Source organism: Fundulus heteroclitus, unplaced genomic scaffold (genome assembly GCF_011125445.2).
Source record: "Fundulus heteroclitus isolate FHET01 unplaced genomic scaffold, MU-UCD_Fhet_4.1 scaffold_61, whole genome shotgun sequence".
Lineage (NCBI taxonomy): Eukaryota > Metazoa > Chordata > Actinopteri > Cyprinodontiformes > Fundulidae > Fundulus > Fundulus heteroclitus.
The window spans coordinates 1,246,640-1,258,645 of record NW_023397044.1 but is presented as its reverse complement, the minus strand read 5'-3'; the positions used below and the strand labels follow the sequence as shown (position 1 = coordinate 1,258,645).

At 42.3% G+C, this 12,006-nt stretch overlaps 1 protein-coding gene across 10 annotated transcripts in view; it reads right to left on the bottom strand.

Moving 5' to 3' along the window:
- The window catches only part of adcy3a (adenylate cyclase 3a), a 232,927-nt gene that overhangs the window by 25,674 nt on the left and 195,247 nt on the right, over nucleotides 1–12,006 (bottom strand). The gene's annotated exons all lie outside the window — the stretch shown is intronic.

The following is a 12,006-nucleotide window of genomic DNA, read 5'->3' as shown; positions in this document are numbered from 1 at the left end:
TCTGCACTTTGTGTTTAATGTGAAGTGAAAAAATAAAATACATGTGTATTTTGCAACACAGTTGAGCCACTTTTATTATTGTAAGAGCAGATCGAATCGAACTTATTTGAAATTAATTGATTCATAGCTGTATGAATCGAAATCAAATCGATTCAGGACTTTGGTCAAAATACCCAGCCCTAGTCAACAGCTATGTTATCCTGGGCTCACACTGAATACATTGCACATACAGCTGTGGCGCTGCAAGGAACAATCTGAGGCGTGCAGGGAAGATCCCTAGCACCCCAGTCACAGACTATTTTAATCACTTCCCCCTGGTAGGAGGCTGCGGTCCATCAGGACCACAACCTCACGCCACAAAAACAGTTTTTTCCCATCTGCTACCAGCCTTATGAACAAGGCCAAGAGCCGTCTGTGAAACTGGACACTGCCTCTCTCCCCCGTTCAGGACTTACAAGCTTCTGCGTTACATTAACGCACAGTTTACTGAGTGTATATAGCTTCTGTCTGTATATATATCCTTTTTTATTTTATTGTATTTTTATTTTTTGTCTGCACCATCAACACCAAGTTGTAAGTGCAAACCTACTTGGCGATTAAACTTCATTCTGATTCTGATTTATTCTGATGAACCCAAATAATTTAAAAGGTACATACAATTGTGGGTCTGATTACTGAGGGCATGCAGCGCTGCACAAAATTCTGCAAGAAGGATGTTTGACCGGATGCTGCAGTGGTCCCCGGATAAAGCTCCTGTATTTCACGAAACAAACAGGAAACGTTGGGCGCTAGACAGGGTAAAGTCCCTGTAAATTGTTGTAAATTTCAGAATAAAATCACTGCACCAACTCACACTAAGTTGACTAGTGTAAACAAATCGGTAACACAGAAACATGAGGAAACAGAGGAATTTGGAAGATGAAATAGAATATTTATGTGCAAGGATAACAGGTTTTGTCCTAGAAAATTAAACCATAGTTATTTATTAATCATTTATGAGGGATAGCAACTTCTGTTCTCACAAGTGCCGTTTTCGCAGCTGGAGCCACAACTGGCCGCTGTTTCTCTTGGAGCAGTGTGAGTGGGGATTTGCGGCAAACGGAAACTGGATCAAGATTGTAAACCACACCGTAGTCAGTGTGAGCCCCGGGTTAGCTGTCCTTTGCTGATCATGAATTGAAGGCAAAGTCAGTCCTAGTTATTCTCTCTGCAGTTCTAATAAGTTCATTGCAGTTTGGACCTCTCTTGTTTTATAAATGAGTTGAACCACACAAAGATAGATGAGCACAAGACAGACTATATGATGGCATTGCAGAAGGTGATTAGTAGCTTCTGTTGTAAAATCAGCCAAAAGGAAAAAAAAAACATAAGATCAAACTCTAAGGCTTATCTAAGGCAACAAAAAAATGTAAGAGACTGCTGCAGTAACCCCATCCCAAGTGTCTGTTCTCACAGCAGGGGGCCCACTGTATAAAGTCCCCTGGCCATGGAAAAAAATGCTCTCTTTTCGCCTGCTGCTTGAAGCAGCATAGGGGAGCCCCGCTCATCTTGTTTGCATACTGTTCCTCAATAGCAGCATTGGAGCGATGAGCCATCACATATGCAAGCTGATCCAGCTAAGGCAGCCTGCCCTTTCAACATCAAAACTTAAACAGCAGACTGCTGTGATACAGGTTTGTAACCTTTCTAAGCTTTTGCAGGAAAGTTGAGTCAAGACGGCGCAGACCGGTCTCCTGTGGCTAAGCCAAGCTAAGAGAAAAGCTGATCTGAAGTCACCCGGTGCAACCTGTGCAGACCCGCACAGGAAGCCTCAAGACACAGAGATAACTGTCACGGTCCGAGAGCCAACCGCAAACCGAGACGACACCACCATCCCCAACCCACCCGCACACCCTCCGGACCATACACAGGGAAGAAAAGGGAAAAATAAATAAACCCTCACTCTCATGCAGACCCCTCTTCCCTAGATAGAACCAGCACCAAGAGCCACCAAGAACCAGGACCGAGACAAGGACCCAGACACAGAGCCCACTGAGCATCCCTCCCCCCACCCCCACCCCCCCTCCATCCCAACGAGGAAAAAATTCAACTAAACCCACCACAAAACTAACATTCAACAAGTCCAGCACCATCTTTGTGATACATAAGGAAGTGAAAGCTATGCAAACTATTTTTCCCCAAAGTGCTATAATCCAAGTTACCCAGCAAGCAAACTGAGGGGGAAGGGGAAATTTTACTTTGACAAGTCCTTACATATGTGGACCCAGAACCTCTCGGTCCAGATATGTAAGGATGTGGTTATGTACAGAGGTACAAGTCAGGAAATGGTTGTAATGACTGAGGAAGGAAAATGGCTGGAGTTGACCATGTGAAGATGGCAGAGACAGACCAGATGATGGTGACGGAGACAGGCAGATGACCAGATGAATAATGGCTTGAAACAGGCTGACAGGGTAAGGACGGGTGAGAACAGATATGTAGCCTGGAGAGAGCAGTTCAAAGGTTTTGGCATAGACCAAAGTCAAAAGCAGTCCTGGTCGTGACCAGAGCAAACAGTTGAGTTACCAGAAAGGGCAGGGCGAGCACTTATCCTCACAGAAGAACAATAAAGCTGGTCATGCACACAAGCACTAGATGAGTAATTAGTTAGGACAGAGCAAGCACATACAAGATATGTCAAAGATATGTGAAGCTGATTATGGTGACTGAGAAGTGGCTGAGAGGAGAGTGGAGTATATGGAATAGGGAAGAATGAGTCAATCAGCCCCTATGACACAAACACAAGGCCCAATTCATGACAGAACCCTATCCTCAAGGGTGGATTCTTGATGCCCCAAAAACAAACAAACAAAAAAACAAACACCAAATATGCTATAAATGTTCAAAAACAATCCAGATAGAATGAATAAAAAGTTTAGACAGGTGACTCGAGGCAGACCTTGGTGTAGCAGGATCTATGGCGGGCAGCCTGGAGGCAGACCTCGGCTTAGCAAGATCTTTAGAGGGTGGCCCTGAGGCAGACTTCAGCATAGTAGGATCACTGGAGGTCTTCGCCGGTGAAACAAGAACTCTGATAGGAATCCCTGAGGACCTCCCCGACGGAGAAGGGCTCAAGGCTGCCATTGGTGATGGAGCAGGAGTCTCATTTATTAAGCTTGGGTATGCACAAAATGAGGCCTGAAACCTGCATACGTCACTTTCCATGCAAAAGTTGGGATTTATAAAAAAGAATAAAAAAAGATGTGTTGTGGAAAATTTTATTGATGTATGTATTTCTGATCATATCTTGTCCAGATGCACCTGCATAACTTTCCCATGTGAAAGAAGCTCACATGCTTACAGAGTGAATTATTGTGTTTTCTTTAACCAAGGACTCAGAGAGGAGATGTGTTAAATAAGAACTGGATTGTACCAGTGTGTACGCTCGTATTTTCTCAGATGAAGGCTACTCCCACTTCCTATGTTAACTCATAATGTATAAAGGTTTAGTGTGCCCTTTTCCTCTCGCTCTGTTTCCTGACTGCATTGGGGTACAGACACATTCAAATGCTCTATGTCGTTGAATTAAATTTGCAAAGACAAAGTTGCATCTTTATCTTAATTAAATGAGTAATGTGCTTGCTTATTTGATAACTATTAATATCCACCACAGATGTAAAAATCTGCGGTCCTCGCAGCAACTCTGACCCATGCGTATGCTCATTTTGGAGACGGGAAATTGCCGATGCAGATGGTATAGTGGTGAATTGCAGCCAAACTGCTTGATGATTCCCCTCAGATGCTCAATTTCACTCCATATCAGACTTTAATTGTAAATTAACTTCATCATAAGCATTCAAAACCGCTTTGCAATTCATGCTTGCGCTGGTGACACATAACTACACATAAGCACCCTTCAAGTAAATAAAAGAATGCTTATAAGCCGTCTAAAATGTGAAATAAAGGTCCGCACATTTCATCTGGGCTTTTTACCATCCCATTCCTCTCGATGATAATCACCGGGGTGAGATTAATGGATAAACTGTGACAAGGTGTGAGGCAATGCTGTGCAGTAGATACATTGGCACTGCTAGAAGACCTGCAATTGGAGGACTTAAAATGGGAAGGTGGTTTCAGCGATCAAATGTTTTCTGCCCCATGATGATGGCTGGCCAATATGCTGCTTTACACTATGAGCATTGCATTCTGCAACTACAGGGGACCATGGCTACATTCTCCAAACAAGGCGCAGAGAAGGTGCGCACTTAGCCGAGCATCCGCATCCAATTAGCTTCCTAAACAGCTTTGTGTGTGTGTGTGTGTGTGTGTGTGTGTGTGTGTGTGTGTGTTTTCAGGCCTAATTTCACTGGCCTGAAATTAGGTGTTCAGGCCAGTGGCAAGGAAGTTGCTCTCACTCTCCTTTATGCCCACTTGATGGGCACTTTTCCATGGTCTATCCGGCTGTAGGAAGCTCAGCACTGAGCTTCTCTAGTAGGGTTGTGATCTGTGCTGTGGAGGCTGTAGCATACTTATGGATCTTTTCAGTGTGCGATTTACAAAAAAAAAAACAGAGGGGGGGATCATTTCAAGTGTTTTATAAATGAACATAACAACAAGGTTATGTGGCCTGCATGCTGTCTGGCTGGAGACAGCATGTAACCTGTCCTGGGCGGGAGGGTGGAGAAATCGGCTGCTGCTGCTTCTTGTCTTGTGACGCTGCCTGCAAATCTTCATCATCCACAAAAAGCTTGTCCTGTAACATTACCATGGCTGTTTGTCCCGTCATCTACTCTTGACCTTTTCGGTTGATTTTTCGGGCCGAAATATGACAAAATACTTGTCATATGTTGACGTTCATGCTGCCACATGTTCTCATTCATTACTTGGTTAGCTAGCAGCTGCTCTTTCAGGTAAATAGCTAGATCCAGTAGGTTAGCTTGCGCCATCTACTGTACTGTCTGGACTCGGGAGTGGGTATTAGTTGTTGTCGCTTTGAGCAGAAAACGTGTAAAAAACAGACAACAAAAAATTAAATTAACAAATGTGAAGGACACAAAACATGTACTTATATTAGGGCTGTCAAACAATTAAATTTTTTAATTTGAATCGATTAATCATATAAGGCCTGTTTACACTACACTTTTTTAACCGAGCCGAGACCAGTCCAAGCTCGGTAACCGAGATAACTCTTGTGTGTAAACGGTCAGCAGACTGAACCGGACCGCGCTAAACATAACCGGACTGCGCTAACTGCGGACCAGTTCCCTAGTAGGTCTCGGACTGTTTTTTTTTTTATCTCGGTTACCTGATAACGAAGAGCGCATGAACAGACCGCGTCATCCCCTTACAGTCAGCTGACTGTCTGCGGGTTTTCCGGCGTATCTGGCTGCACGTCCCGATTCACACTCCATTCAGACAAATTTCAGACATTCATAATAATACTAGCTTCCCCACCGTGCCACACGGTTTCCAGAGATGATTCTGCTTAGCAGTGTGATGAACCTCATTGTCTGTTGTTGTTTCCTGCGTCTGCAAATCCTTATTAGACGTTTGTTTGTCTTATCCACGTCCCAAAAGCCGACTCTATGTCTAACCATAACATCCTGAATGTTACGGGTGCCGCCATTGTGATTTGCCCGTTCCCGCCTTCAATTCCAGAGAGATGTAGTACCGCAGATCGCCACTAGGAGGCGAGGAGCAACCAAGGAACCGAGATAACCGAGATAACTCTTGTGTGTAAACGGCCGTTTTTATCCCGGTTAACTGATCCAAGCTCGGATTGGTCTCTGCATTTTTAGGTGTAGTGTAAACGGGCCTATAATGTCGATAGTTAACTCGAGATTAATTGCAAATTAATTGCATGTTTTATCCTTTTATTTCTGAAAGTGTAATAGCCTGTTTGGGCATTTTAATATGCAATTTTGCAATAAATTACACTAATAAAATACATGCTTGTACAAAAAATATTTTTATTTTGTTATTTTCCAAGCACTTTTGAGAATTGGAATGAAAACATCCTAGTGCCAAATGTTAAACTCTGGACTATAATGGCTAAATGACTAATCATGACGCCCTGATGTTTACATAATGTGTAATTAAATTTGTGAATAAACACCTATTTTCATGCCGATATATATTTTTTTTGCCTCTTAAACAAACATAGACATGGTATTAGGCATATACATATAAATTAATAAAAATTTTACATCTCAATAAAGTCATAAGTTTTATTGTTCGTGTTTTTTCACTCTCTCTCACACACACATCTAATTCTGAGCTGTCACACCAACAACAACATTTTTGCTTGCTGCTTATATCCATATTCATAGAGTTTAAGCCTGGAAAAAGGTTTTAAATTTCCAGGTCATTCCAGTCTTACACTTTGCTTGCAACTGGGCAGGAGCTTAGTACCCTGAACGAGACTGTTTATCAACTGTTTAGTAACTCCAGGTCCTTCGTTTGGCAACGTAATTCAGCCTTAGTTTGTCAAATAGAGAGAAAACAAATTAATAAGCATTAAAGTACGGTTTATGGGTTGGTTTTCTGCAATGTTATCAGCATAGCTCTCAACTCTCACGCATTGACCGTGTGACACACGCATTTCACTAACTTCACACGCTCACACATGGCATTTCACACGCAAACATGGCATTTCTCACGCATAAAAATCACAAAGCCCATCTGGGCTGCGGACCACAAAACTCCGCCTTCTGCTGAGCTGTTTCGGCTTCTTTCACAACTTGTGGCCATCAGTAATTACTGCTGCAGTTCACGTTAACAGAGCAGCAGGAAGAGTAATCAGAGTTATGAATAATTTTAGTCTTAACCAGTGGTGAAAGTGAGCCGGTGTTATGCTCAAAGTGCATGCCTGCCGAGATGTGCATCCCCTGTCGCGGGAGCGTGCCTCGCTCTGTACAAATGAATATCGACGGAAAACGAATTAAAATACGACCAACGGAGCGACTTGTTCTTATATTAATTATATAAAAACGTTTAAATGTACTTCTAGTGTGAAAAAAACTGTGTGTATTTGGCAGATTCGTTTACAAAAGTACGGGTGTTATGAACAACATTAAATCCAAAGTTTTTATCCGAGGTACGGCTGATTTATTTGTTGTGGTCTCTTGTCATTCACACAAAACAATAAACCGTGAGAGCCGACGTGAGTTTTGAAACTGCAAAGCTTTGTCCTAAACGGAAGATCAGACTGCTTCTACAGTAAACAGCACAGCGTTCATAGACCAGTGTGATGCATTCGCGACTGTCAGAAAGCTATGGTGCATTCAGGGGCATGGGACATTTCAAACTTACAAGCAAAGAGGCATAAAACGGAATAGAACTTAACTCATACAATAATCTATTTATCCAGAAACAGTGTGGGCTTTCTTACAATACTGAATGCTCTATAATTGTATTTCTGTTATGTTTTGATTCTGCACATCTGCTAGCTTTTTATTCTGAAAAATCTATAATACTACAGCAGCAAATTATCAAAGTTTTTCAAAAGCCTGTTTAAAAGCTCCAAATGGGGCTTCAGATCATAGAGCGACAATTGTGCTGTCATTGTTTTACAGGGCAGAATTTGCATTTGCTGACCCTTGTCCTTTAAGTACAGATGGATATACAGGAATACAGTCATACAAGTGTCAACTCCTCTGAGATAGCAGGGGATGCGTTTTTTGGCAATGGGGCTGCCAAAAAACGCATCCCCCTATGTTTTTAATCTAAAAATTGTCCCACACACCTGAAATTCACACTAGTAGTTCGGAACACACGTGTAAACACGTAGAAAATGTTACATAAACTACAAGTGTATATTTCTATGAAACAGCAGGGGATCCGTTTTTTGGCAACGGGCTGGTTATAAACTGTAACTGTCTAGAAGTGCATTGAGCTGAAAAGAGGGAGACATCAGCAGCTGGATCGTGCATAAAGACGCAGCGGGAACCTCTGTGTGCTTTAGTGTTGCTGCTGAGGGGAAAATGTTGACCATAAAGACTTGATGAAACTCAGCCTGATCCACCAATCAGGTTATAGATCTACAATGATAAACAAACCCATAGATGAATGTGTTACAGTGTAATAATTCGGTGAATAACTTAAAACTACTTAATTCTATTCCGTATTATTTGAACAATTGTGTGTTTTTTATGTTTTAATCCATTAACTGAACAATAAGGTATTAATACGTCTCTTTCTCTTTTTACCAAAAGTAATACATGTCTACTTCAATGTCTGGTGGGATAAAAATGAGATGGAGTTGAGACTCCACCGGCTATTCCAGGGTCCGGTTAGCCCCGCCCCAAACAAGCCCCGCCCCCAAAATTAGCATAATCTCACTCTTAACTTTTGATAAAAGCTGAGAGGTCTGGTTATCAGCATGTTAAAAACTCATCTTCAGAACCAATGTCTGCTCAAACTGGTGACCTGCACCAAGTAATCTACTTTCAGCAGTTATCACCGGTTATTGCACTGTAAACTGCAGAAAATACGTGCAGAGTTGCTCTGTCTGCCTTTACTACCGTCGGCTCCTATGGCGGAGGGATATTTCAGGTGGATACAAAGTGTCTAGTGCAGGCAGGTCTCTTAATAACCGCTGTTTCATCACTTATTTTAGAGCCCAAATAAGCGATTTCCCTTTCAGAAACGTGCCCAAAAAACCCGCAACCAGTGACTTATGAAATTTACAAGCGCCTTTAGAATAAAACAAGTCCAAAGTCACATGAAATAAACAGTCTGTGCAACAGTTTGCGCGGGTCTGTTTTGCTACAGTCTCTAGCTCTCTTGAAACTACGGAAAGCGCCGAGGATAAAAGAAACACAGTGTGGAGAGCACTGCGGGGAAAAACATTAGCGAGCGGTGTGTGTGTTTGACGCGCAATTAACGGCGACAAAAAATGTCGGCGCTGTGGTCTGACGCGTTAATAACGTGTTAAAACTGACAGCCCTAATTTATATAATTTTTTTAAAATCCATAATATTACTTATGCAGACCAGAGGGGTGAGGAATGTATCCCCCCAGGGATAAAACATGAATGACCAGAGGGGGGGACGTCACAAACAGAGAGGGGGGGGGGGGGGGGAAATCCCCCCCATCCCCCCCAGCAAATCGCACCCAGGATCTTTTCCATGGAGTCCACTGGGCCATATTCCACTCCACAACGTGCTGTTTGAGGATTTTTCGACGCACCTTTTTCCCCTAAACGGACGGATTTTTCGTTCCCTCTCAGGATATGGTGCAGTTTTATCCAGTAGAGTAGAGCTCTTATGTCAGCCAATTGCTAGTCAGGGATTGGCCATGGATGGGTGTGGCCAGCCAGCCGACAGCAGAGAGGGGAAAAACAACGACCGTGATTTGCAGACTTGGCAAAATGGAGAAGGAAACACTCATCTAACCAGTCTTTTCTGTGCATGGTAAAGAGCAGAACTGCCTTCTGCAGGAGAGATGCAGAGATCCCCCCCCCACACACACACACACGGAGAGAGAGAGAGAGATGTCAGAGCCTGATCTATGTTTTTATACCGTTTCTCACTATTTTTTCAGTTAATGCCACACTGCTTAATAGCAGCAGTGCACAAAACGGAGATGGGGCTTAAAGATACTGCGTTACTGGGTCTGTTGAAAACTAAAAGCAGTACAGTGGAGCGGAGCTCAGGCAAAACGAGTAGAGTAGTGCTGGCAAGACAGGAGCCATGGAAAAGTATGAAGGTTATTTTGTTCCAGAAGTATTTGTGCCTTGTAAGCATGGATTTGAAGTTGTAGAGAGAGTTTCATTCCAAGTTTTGTATTTGTAGAATAAAGAAAAATAAAATAATCACAAGTACAAATTTTCTTTACACCTGTTCAAATTATTATTTATATTTTTTTTCTTGAACACAAATACCAATCAATAAATACAACTGCACGAATCTGCTGCTGTGAGTCACAAATTCAACATTACAAGTTACGCCTTAATTTTCACTTTTGACACAAATGTCTCACGGGCAAAAATGAGCTGTGACTTGTGGGTAGTACCCTTGATCGGACAGCAGGGGGCGCTGCCTGCTCCTTCAAGTCTGTACTAACCGGAAATACATAAAATGGCCTACTGCCTTGTTGCCTTCCAAGGACCCTGCCCGCAAATGCCTTCGAAGGACAAGGCTGTCACTGTCACTACCCGATCCGTGGTCCGTGTACCTTCAGACCACCAAAAACGGAAACTACTTCCATTTTTCCATTTGCAAATCAAAACAGAAAACAAAGAAGTTTTTTCTTTCCTGTCACCACAATTTAGAAACGAAAAACCAGAACAACTTAATGAAAAAAACTGCCCGTTTTTGAATTTCGGCAATTCATTTTTCCATTTTCTTCTTCAGATTGAAAGACAAAGACGGTTTCACGGCTGGCCCATAAGTGCAGGAAAATATTTCAAAATAAAAGCATAGATGTACGCGTAACATAATGCAAGCCTGAAGACAAAAATAATGAAGCATAGAGATGTCTTTTGAATGAAAAGAGGACCTTTTTACGTTGCAACATGATAGTTTATCGTAAATACGTGAGCTTTATTACGCTATTGTGTGTTTTATTGTCGGCGGGTGGGGTAATGTCTGGGTAGGATGGAGGTTGAGATGAAAACCTGTTGCTGTTAAATGTGACAACAAAGATTATGAAATGTAAAAATCTAAAATTGTAATGTTCTGGCTTTTTGTTTACTATTTGTTTGAGTTAGCTCTTCCCTACCTCAGGAGTCATTTGTGCTTTTTGTTTCTGGTTCTGGAGTCCTGTTTATTGTTTGTTATCTGGTCTCTGTATTTGTTCTGTGCTTTGTTTAGTTTCATTATTATCCCCGGTCTTAGGTTTATTTTCCAGTTCATGTCAGATCTGTAATTGCTCCCACCTGCCTAAGATTAATTAGTTTGACTCCGCTCACCTGTTTGTCCATTTATTTAAACCTCACTCAGTCCTCAGCTACCTGTCGGTTCTTCACCCCTTATCTCTCATGCATCCACGAGAGCATTCCCTTATTTGGTAAGAGTTTCCCAGCACCTTGATTCCGTTTTTAGTAATCTGTTCTGCTCATTTCCCTGTTCAAGTGTTGCCTGGATGTCTGCCTTTCCCGTCATTGGATTTTTGCTCTGTTACCTGCCTGTCTGCCACTCATCATCAGCTCCTTCAATACATTTTGAGCATCATATTTTTGTGTTTGGTTGAATACCGGGTTCATCTCATCAGTAATTCATTACAAAAATAGCATGAGTATGGGGAAAACGCAGCAGGATTATGCGTAATGATGTACCCACTGCATGCTTTAAGTGCTGCGGCACTTCGATTAAGCAGCGGCGCCCATTTCTGAGTGATGTCATGTTCAGAAGCGAAAATAATTAATCTGACAAGCTGACACATCACCCCCCTACGGAGCCCTCTCTGGGACATGGGGAGTTTTTTTTTTTTGCGTTACCTCGCAATACTTTTGCGTTACCTCGCAAGGTTTTTGCGTTCCCTCGCAAAGGTTTTTGCCTTCCCTCGAGGTATGGCTGATTTATTTGTTGTGGTCTCTTGTCATTCACACATAACAAGAAACCGTGAGTGCCAACTGAGTTTTGAAACTGCAAAGCTTTGTCTTAAGCGGAAGATCAAACGTATATCTACACAGCACAGCGTTCACAGACCAGTGTGATGCATTCGTGAGCATCAGAAAGCTATGGTGCATTCAGGAGCGTGGGGCATTTCAAATTTATAAGGAAAGAGGCATAAAACGGAACCGAACAGAACTCATACAATAATGTGTTTATCCAGAAACAGTGTGGGCTTTCTTACAACACTGTTAATTTTTGATTATGCACATCTGCTAGCTTTTTATTCTGAAAAATCTAATGTCCCATGCTCCTGAATGCATTCGCGAGCGTCAGACAGCTATGGTGGCAGGCATGTACTTTTCGGAAAAATGCACTTTGCGAGGGAACGCAAAAGTATTGCGAGGTAACGCAAAAAGAAAAAAATTCCCCTTGATTCTTCACTGTGTTTTGGAGAGGAGTTCTGTTAACT